The 8,795-nt window shown below is 38.4% G+C and overlaps 1 non-coding gene across 1 annotated transcript; it reads left to right on the forward strand.

Annotated features, from left to right (window-relative positions):
* Positions 1-8,146: 8,146 nt before the first annotated feature.
* On the forward strand, positions 8,147-8,252 carry LOC133820205 (small nucleolar RNA R71). The gene has a single exon (XR_009886631.1). It is a non-coding gene; the product is annotated as a small nucleolar RNA R71 (small nucleolar RNA).
* Positions 8,253-8,795: the final 543 nt, after the last annotated feature.

The following is an 8,795-nucleotide window of genomic DNA, read 5'->3' on the forward strand; positions in this document are numbered from 1 at the left end:
GGTGCAACCCTGCCCCCGAGCCTCTCTTCCTCCATGACTTTGAGACTTTGAGTGGCCATTTCTATTCCTGTCACGCCTTTCAGATGTTTGACCCTCATCTCCTGTACTGTTTCGTCGGTCCCCTTGGGAGGGGACCTTCGAGTATGTAATACTCCTACTCCAAGATGGAGTGTTATTCTTCTTAGTCATGGAGGAGGCAGTCTTGGACTGTGCCTCTTCATCCTGTCTCTGGGAAAGTGTTTATGAGAGTGTCCTTGGGGTCCTACTCCTCCCCTGGGACTCTCTATTACTGTTGTATCATATTCCTGCTACTTTGGCTTGAGCCTCCCTCACCACCTGAGCAGCAGCTTCTTCGTTAGCTCGGGCTAACTGAGTAGCCGCCTCAAAGGCCATAGCGGCCTCCTGGTGGTTTCGGTCAGCCTCCTGCTCCCTCTGGATCATCCTCTGAACCTGCTCATCGATCTCTTATCGTTGTCGTTCCATAGTCGCCTTCTGAAGGGAGATTTCTGCAACAAAGGCCTCCTGCCTCGCCATAAATTGTGCCATCTCCTCCTGGTGAGCGTCCTATGGATCTTCAGCATCAGGTTGATCTCCAACCTCCACCTGAGGTTCATTAACGGGATCTATGGGATCCTGGGTGATGGAATCCCTGGGAGCAATCTTCTTGGTCTGACTGGAATTTGGAGGCATCGTAAAAATGATGAAAATGTGTTTCTGGATTTCGTACTCTCAATGAAAGCCCCAAAATTTTGACCTGTGAAATTGGCCAATGGTTGTATGTGCAGTATACGACACCTGATATCGCCCAATAAACTCGTAAGCGATCGCAGTAGTAATCGGGCTATGTCATATCCATAGAGAGGTAAAATACAAGTAAAAAGAAAGATTAGTATATTAGAAATAATAAACTTTGAAATAATGTAACTTTGAAAAAGAATATATTTTTTAAACACTAAATAAACAAAATTAAGGAATTAGAATCAGAAAGAAAATATGGAAGGCATAAGTTTCATTCATGCAAACATATATATATTTTAATAAAATTGATTCATTCTACTCAACTATAATTCTACATCATTAATTAAAGTTGGAAAATATATATAATAAAACTCACCTTAAAATATGTTCTTAATTAAATTATACTAACTTCTAATTTTAAAAACATATCATATTATATACCTTAGAGCGACAAAATACCAATGGCAGAATGCAGTAAAAAGCATATAATATAACAAATATCCTAAATTAAATCAAGAGCCTAAATTACATAAGAAGAGCAAGACTAGACTTATGTAAAATACACAAATAAATTTAGAAGAAAATAAATTTAATTGTAACAATGATATAGAAATGAAGAATAAAATAAAGAATCAATACATTAAAACTATAATGTAAAACATGAACTTCACTCTAGCCTTTCCACAAGAGAATTTAGCATAAAATAGACATTTTTTCACTCAAAGAAATGAAAGAAAAATAAGGAAAAAATGTTTTTCTCTCTAACTATACTCTCCACACTTAATTCCACAATCTGATAATTTTTTCCTACATTTGGCTCTCTATTTATAGTGGAAATAGGAGCCAAAATATGTAAAATCATGTACAAAATAGTGGGAAAGTGGCTACAAAAACTGATGGAAGTGGGGCAAGTGGTGTTGGGCCGTGGGGGACAACTGGGCGACGTGGCAGCAGTTGGTTGGCTCAGCAGGCGGCATGGCAGGCGCGTGGGAGACAGCTGCCAGGCGAGTGGTACAGGTGGCGTCTCTTGGTTGGCTCGGCTGGGAGGCGTGGCAGGTTTGGCAGGCACATGTCAGGAGGCTTCAGGCGGCTCCGGCTCGACTCGGCTCCGTCAGGTGCTGGCAGTTGAAGGCTTTGGACCTAGGCTCGGCCTGGGCTTATTTGGGCCATTTCATCTTCAAAAATGTCATTTTTTCATGATTCCTTCAATTTTAATTCTTTCTTTTTCTTTGTGTCAAAATACATTTTATTTCCTAAAAATTAAACACAAATTAAATTAAAATTAATATTTTCAAATATAAAATATATGACAATAAATCCATGAAAATATTAATTAAAACTTAATTAATTTTAAACTTTAATGCTAATAAAATGATACTTTTGAACACTAATCACAACCCCCAACCAGCTTATTGCTAGTCTCTAGTAATTCAAGCGAAATAATAAATGTCAACATGATATATTTCAGGTCAAAAATTATAAAAGAACTTAAGTAATAACACAAAATATTAGTAACAAGTCAACAAGAGTTATCAAAATTACTTTGAATAAATCTAGAGTTATGAGTGTGTGCACCAAACTTTGAACCTTCTTACCGCAAACCATAGCACATAAAGCCTTCGAAATTATGCCAAGTAAAAGTCTCAACTCCATTAACCTCTCATGTAATTGAAAATATTTAAAGTTAAGGGTTTCGCTCATGGAGGTGGAAATAAAGAAGTAAGCACTCATCAAATGGATATAGATTTAGGAAAAACTTTTAAATAATCATTGAAATGAAGATAGGAAATAATTTATTTGGACAACCACCATAAAGAGTACCACAAAACCAGTTTTTCGGGAATTCTAACTTAAATAGACAATATTTACATTTATTCTAAGAGCCATATAATAAAACATGAAATTAATAAACACACTTTTGTTTTACACAAGAGACAACATAATTGAAAATGATAGAACTATTGCTCTTGTATTTTTCTTTTTTTTTCTATTTTTTTTCTTCTTTTTCTTTTTCTTTTTCTTCTTTTTTTTTCATCTCTTTTTTTTTCATGAAGAACATAATAAAAGGCTCTCTAATAAGATTTGTCTATATAAAATATTATCCCTAAAACATCATCCATTCATACCACAATACCTTGCCCAAATAATTATAACTATTTCTAAGAATCAATAAAAAAATTTAAGTTGTTTTCTCAAGTCTCACCTCTCACAGAAAATAATGAATTCTTAAACATGGAAAAATTCTAAGCAAATATGTGCTAACAACCATCTTACCACAACATTTGGCATGTGCATTAGGTAACTCTAGAGAAACTCTTAGTAATATAGATAACAAAAATTGACTCAAAAGTAACATTTTGCAAGAATAAATAAGTAATTTTAAAAAAAATTGACCGTGAAAATATTAATATGACAAAAATCAACATGAACATGCATGAATATGCTCACCACACCCAACCAAAATCCGACAGTGTCCTCAATGTCTCAAAATATAATAAATGTAAAAGAGCAGGGAAAGAGAACACCTTTACAGTGAGCGTCGAGTGATAGAGCGAATATTGATTCTCGAAAACATGAAAAATTGAAAACAAAAAATGATAACAAATAAAATAAAATGACAAAAGGGAAATAAACAGAAAACAAACCTATGTACAAACAATTTGGAACACTACTCATACTTGGTAAACCGGTTCCATGAGAGCGACTTCTTCAGGCTGGGTCACCCTCTCTATGTAGTGTTTCAGTCGTTGGCCATTTACTTTGAATTCTCTCCCATCAGTTGGGTCTATGACCAAAACAGCCGTTTGGAAAGATGGTTTTCACAACATATGGGCCAGTCCACCTTGATCTCAGCTTTCTAGGGTGGAGATGCAAACAAGAGTCATAAAGATGCACTCGTTGGTTTGGCTCAAATTCTTTTCTTAGGATCTGCCTGTCATGGGCCGCTTTCATTTTAGCCTTGTAGATCCTAGAATTTTCATAAGCATCGTTCCTTAACTCCTCAATTTCTGTCAATTGAAGCTTATGATTGAATCCTGCTGCCTTGAGATCAAAATTCAGGGTTTTATCTGCCTAATAAACGTTGTGTTCTAGCTCAACATGAAGGTGGCAAGCTTTACCATAGACTAGCCTATAAGGAGACATACCAAGCTGAGTTTTGTAAGCAGTGCGGTATGCCCAGAGAGCATCGAGAAGTCGTGAGGACCAATCTTTGCGGTCAGGATTAACTGTCTTTTCTAAGATTTGCTTAATTTCTCGGTTGGCTAACTCAACTTGGCCATTTTTCTGTGGGTGATAAGGCAATGCAACCTTATGAATTACACCATACTTTTGCATTAAGGTCTCGAAAGAATAGTTGCAAAAATGGGTGCCTTGATCACTTATGATAGCTTGTGGTGTGCCAAACCTAGATAACACATTTTCCTTTAAGAATTTCACAACAGTTGTGTTATCATTATTTCGACAAGGCACAACTTCCACCCATTTTGAGACATATTCTATGGCAAGGAGAATGTAAAGGTAGCCAGAAGAAGGTGGAAATGGTCCCATAAAGTCTATCCTCCAACAATTGAATATTTCTATTGCAAGAATTGGGTTTAATGGCATCATATGTCGCCGGGACAGAGCACCTAATTTATGACACCTTTCACATGATCGACAGAAATTGTTAGTGTCTTTGAACAAAGTGGGCCAATAAAAACCACACTGTAAGATTATTGCAGTAGTCTTTTTCATAGAAAAATGACCACCACAAGCTTCATTATGACAAAAGTTCAGGACACTAAAAATTTCATCATCTGGAATGCAACGTCTCATAATTTTGTCTGGGCAATACTTGAAAAGATATGGATCATCCCAATAGAAGTTACAAACCTCGACCAAAAATTTACGTTTATCTTGTGCACTCCATGCAGCTAGAAGTTCGCCAGCCACTAAGTAATTAACAAAATGAGTGTACCATGGCAACTTAGTAATTGCGAAGAGATGTTCATCAAGGAAGTCATCTCAAATGGCTGAGCCATCAGCCGAATCAGAAAATTCAAGACGCGATAAGTGGTCCACTACCACGTTTTCAACTCCTTTCTTGTCCTTTATGGTTAGATAAAATTCCTATAACAGAAGGATCCACATAATTAAACGCGCCTTAGCATCCTTTTTGGAGAGGAGGTATTTTAAGGTGGAATGGTTCGTAAAGACTGTGATAGGTGAACCAATCAGGTAGGAACGAAACTTGTCAAGTGTGAATACTACAGCAAGTAACTCTTTTTCGGTAGTAGAATAGTTCATCTAAGCACTGTTAAGAGTTCTACTTGCATAATAGACAACGAAGGGCTTCCCTTCCCTTATTTGACCTAAGACTACCCCTATAGCATAATTTCTAGCATCACACATGACTTCGAATGATAAGTTCCAATCTGGTGGCTGAATGATAGGGGCGGAAGTGAGTTTTGCAACGAGCGTTCGGAAAGATTCCTCACACTCAGGTGTCCAACTGAACACAACATCCTTTGCTAGGAAATTTGACAAAGGGTGAGCAATTGTCGAGAAATTTTGTATGAACCTCCTATAGAATCATACATGCCCAAGAAAAGATCGAATGTCTTTAACAGCCTTGGGGTGGGTAGCTTTGATATGAGATCAATCTTTGATTGATCAACCTCAATTCCTCGTTCCGACATGACATGCCCCAAGACTATGCCTGATGGCACCATGAAATGATAATTTTCCCAGTTGAGTACCAAGCCTTTCTCTTTGCAACGTTTAAGCACATACTCTAAATTGAGAAGGCTTGATTCAAAGGAATCTTCAAAGACTGTCAAATCATCCATGAATACTTCCATACATTTCTCGATCATATAACTAAATATGCTCTTCATGCATCGCTGGAAAGTGGCTGAAGCATTGCACAGGCCAAATGGCATACGCTGGAAGGCAAAAGTACCAAAAGGACAAGTGAATGTGGTCTTATCATGTTCTTCTAAGGCAATCTCTATTTGGTAATACCATGAATAGCCATCGAGAAAACTATAGAAAGGATGACCTGCCACACGTTCCCATATTTGATCGATGAATGGAAGTAGAAAATGGTCTTTCCGGGTGGCTCCATTTAATTTTCTATAATCAATGCACATGCGCCACCCAGTTGTGACCTTCGTAGGCACAAGTTCCCCTTTTTCATTTTGTACCACTGTTACCCCTGATTTCTTGGGAACAATTTGAGTTGGGCTAACCCATTTACTATCAGCAACAGGATAGATTATTCTAGAATCAAGAAGTTTCAAGACTTCAGTCTTAACTGCTTCCTTCATCATTGGGTTCAATCTTCTTTTAGGGTCACGACGGGGTTTAGCCCTGTCTTCCAATTGAATGTGATGGGAGCAAATTAAAGGACTAATACATTTGATGTCAGCTATCGTCCATCCTAATGCATCTCTTTATTCTTGCAACACATTGATGAGTTGGCGCTCTTGTGTGGCATTGATCTTGGAAGATATTATGACAGGAAAAGTGTTGTCAGCTCCCAAGAAAACATGCTTAAGACCCTCAAGAAGTTGGGCCAACTTTGTTTGAGGAGCTTTTTCAATGGAGGGTTTTGGTGTTTCTCGATCTTGAGGGAGTTCCTCAAAGATTGGATTCCAAAACATGGTTCTTCTAGCCTGTGAGTGTTTGAAGATTTCAGGGTTTATTTTAGACTCATCGGACTCAGAACTTTCTGAAATTCGGAAGAGGTGATTAAAATGATTAGATGTGTATTTAGCTTCGACCTCTTCCGAAATAAGTGTATCAATCAGATATGATTGGAAACACTCATCATTATCGGGTGGTTGTTTGCCCATGTGGAAAATATTCACTTCTATAGTCATGTTCCCGAAAGAGATTTTCATGAGACCATTCCTACAGTTAATGAGTGCATTTGTTGTTGCGAGGAAAGGTCTACCGAGAATGATGGGAATTTTGGACTCTATACTCACTGCAGATTGAGTGTCCAAGATGAGAAAATCAACAGAGTAATAGAATTTTCAATTTGAATTAGAACGTCTTCTACTATTCCCCGAGGTTTCTTAACTGATCGATCAGCCAGTTTTATCACCACAGATGTGGGCTTGATTTCTCCTAGACCTAATTGCAAGTATATTGAATATGGCATGAGATTTACACGTGCTCCTAAGTCTAGAAGGGCTTGACCAGGTTCCTGTTCCCCAATTTGGCATGAGATGGTGGGACAACCAGGATCTTTGTACTTAGGTGGTGTCTTGCAGTCAATTACCGCGCTAGCTTGTTTTGCCAAGAATGCATTTTTCTTGACATGGTGCACAAATCCTTGATAACCTTGGCATAAGCCGGCACTTGTTTGATCACATGCAACAATGGCAAGTTGATCTTCACTTGTGTTAAAAGGTCTAGGATTTCACCATGATTTTCCAGTACCTTTCCAGTGGATGTCAAAGCTTGAGGAAAGGGTGCCTTTACTGGAATGCTTATTAGCATATCATCATCTGGAGCGGGCATTGATGTACTCGTTGTCTTAGTTAACGGTGAAACCGTACTTCGACCACTTCGAGTAGAGATGGCATTAACATCTTTGAAATTTGTATCTGGAGATGAGGAGGTTTGTGCCATGTGTTGCCCTTTTTGATGGATTAGAGGTTGAGCGGGAAGTCTACCATGCTCTTAAATTGCCAAAGCAGTGTTTAACTTTGTCATTTGGATTTTTATATCTTTCATTTCCTCTACCATTTGTGTGAAACAAGATTTGAGCTTTTGATTTGAGGCTATTTGTGTTTGCGCAAGCATTTGCAAAGTATTCTCAAGAGAATTACTTGACTGCATGTTATTTTTAGGAGCAATGTATACTTTTGGCGGTTGTTGCTGCTTAGGCCTCCATTGGCTCCCAGATGCTTGGTTTGAATCCTTCCAGGTGAAATTTGGATGGTTGCGCCAACCGTGATTGTAAGTGTTTCAGAAAGGGTTATAAGGCTTCTTGTAATCCCCTAAAGCATTGCGTTGTTCCTCATTTCCTCCTTTTAACTCACCAAGAGTTGGGCACTCTTACGGTTGATGTTCCGCCCCTCCACAGATGAAGCATGGATCTCGTGTCTCTACCTTTATAGTTGTGTGGATTCCTCTACTTTCTTGAGATTTGAAAGCATCAAATTGTTGTCTCAATGATTCAATTTGGCTTTTGAGGTTGTCATCTTCCCTCAATTGGTAGATTCCAGTTGATCGTGGCTTGTCCATAGGACTCGGTCCATTTCATGTGTAGGACTTTTCAGCGAGATCGTCGAGGTACTCAAACGCTTCATCAGGATCTTTTTGAAGGAATTCGCCATTGCACATCATTTGTATGAATTGTCTTTGTCCGGTTGTGAGACCGTCATAGGAATAGCTTATCAGACGCAGCTTTCGTATCCATTATATGGGCATTGATTTATCAAATCTCTAAACCTCTCCCAGACCTGATGGAATGTTTCATGGTCTTTCTGAGTGAAGGTAGAGATTTTCCTCTCAAGGCTGCTAGTCTTATGGGGCAGAAAATATTTGGCAACAGATGTTTTTGTCATTTCGTCCCATGTTCCGATAAATCTAGGCCTTAAGGAATACAACCAGCTTTTTGCTTTGTCTTTGAGAGAGAAAGGAAAATTTTTCAATCTCACAATGTTGGTGACATCAGCTCGATTGTTGAATGTAGCCACCACCTCTTCGAATTCCCGTATATGCACGTACGGACTCTCATTTTCCAACCCATGGAAGGTTGGTAATAGGTTAATCATGCTGAGTTTTAAATCAAAATTTGACATATTGTTGGGATACATTATGCATGAAGGAGTGGCTATACGCGTAGGATGTAAATAATCATGTAGCGTTCTTGGTTGGACTTCATCTTGATGAGCCATCGTGGGTGGTTCAGGAAGTCTCGGTGAATCGGGTGAATCTAAACGAATGGAAGAAAACGACGAACTAGGAGAGTTTTCTAAAGCTTCTACTTGTTGTCTCACGAATCTCCCTAGTGCGTCTCTATTTCATGGCATAAATTTTTGTTATTATTAATTTTTTTG

Source organism: Humulus lupulus, chromosome 2, assembly GCF_963169125.1.
Source record: "Humulus lupulus chromosome 2, drHumLupu1.1, whole genome shotgun sequence".
Taxonomy (NCBI): domain Eukaryota; kingdom Viridiplantae; phylum Streptophyta; class Magnoliopsida; order Rosales; family Cannabaceae; genus Humulus; species Humulus lupulus.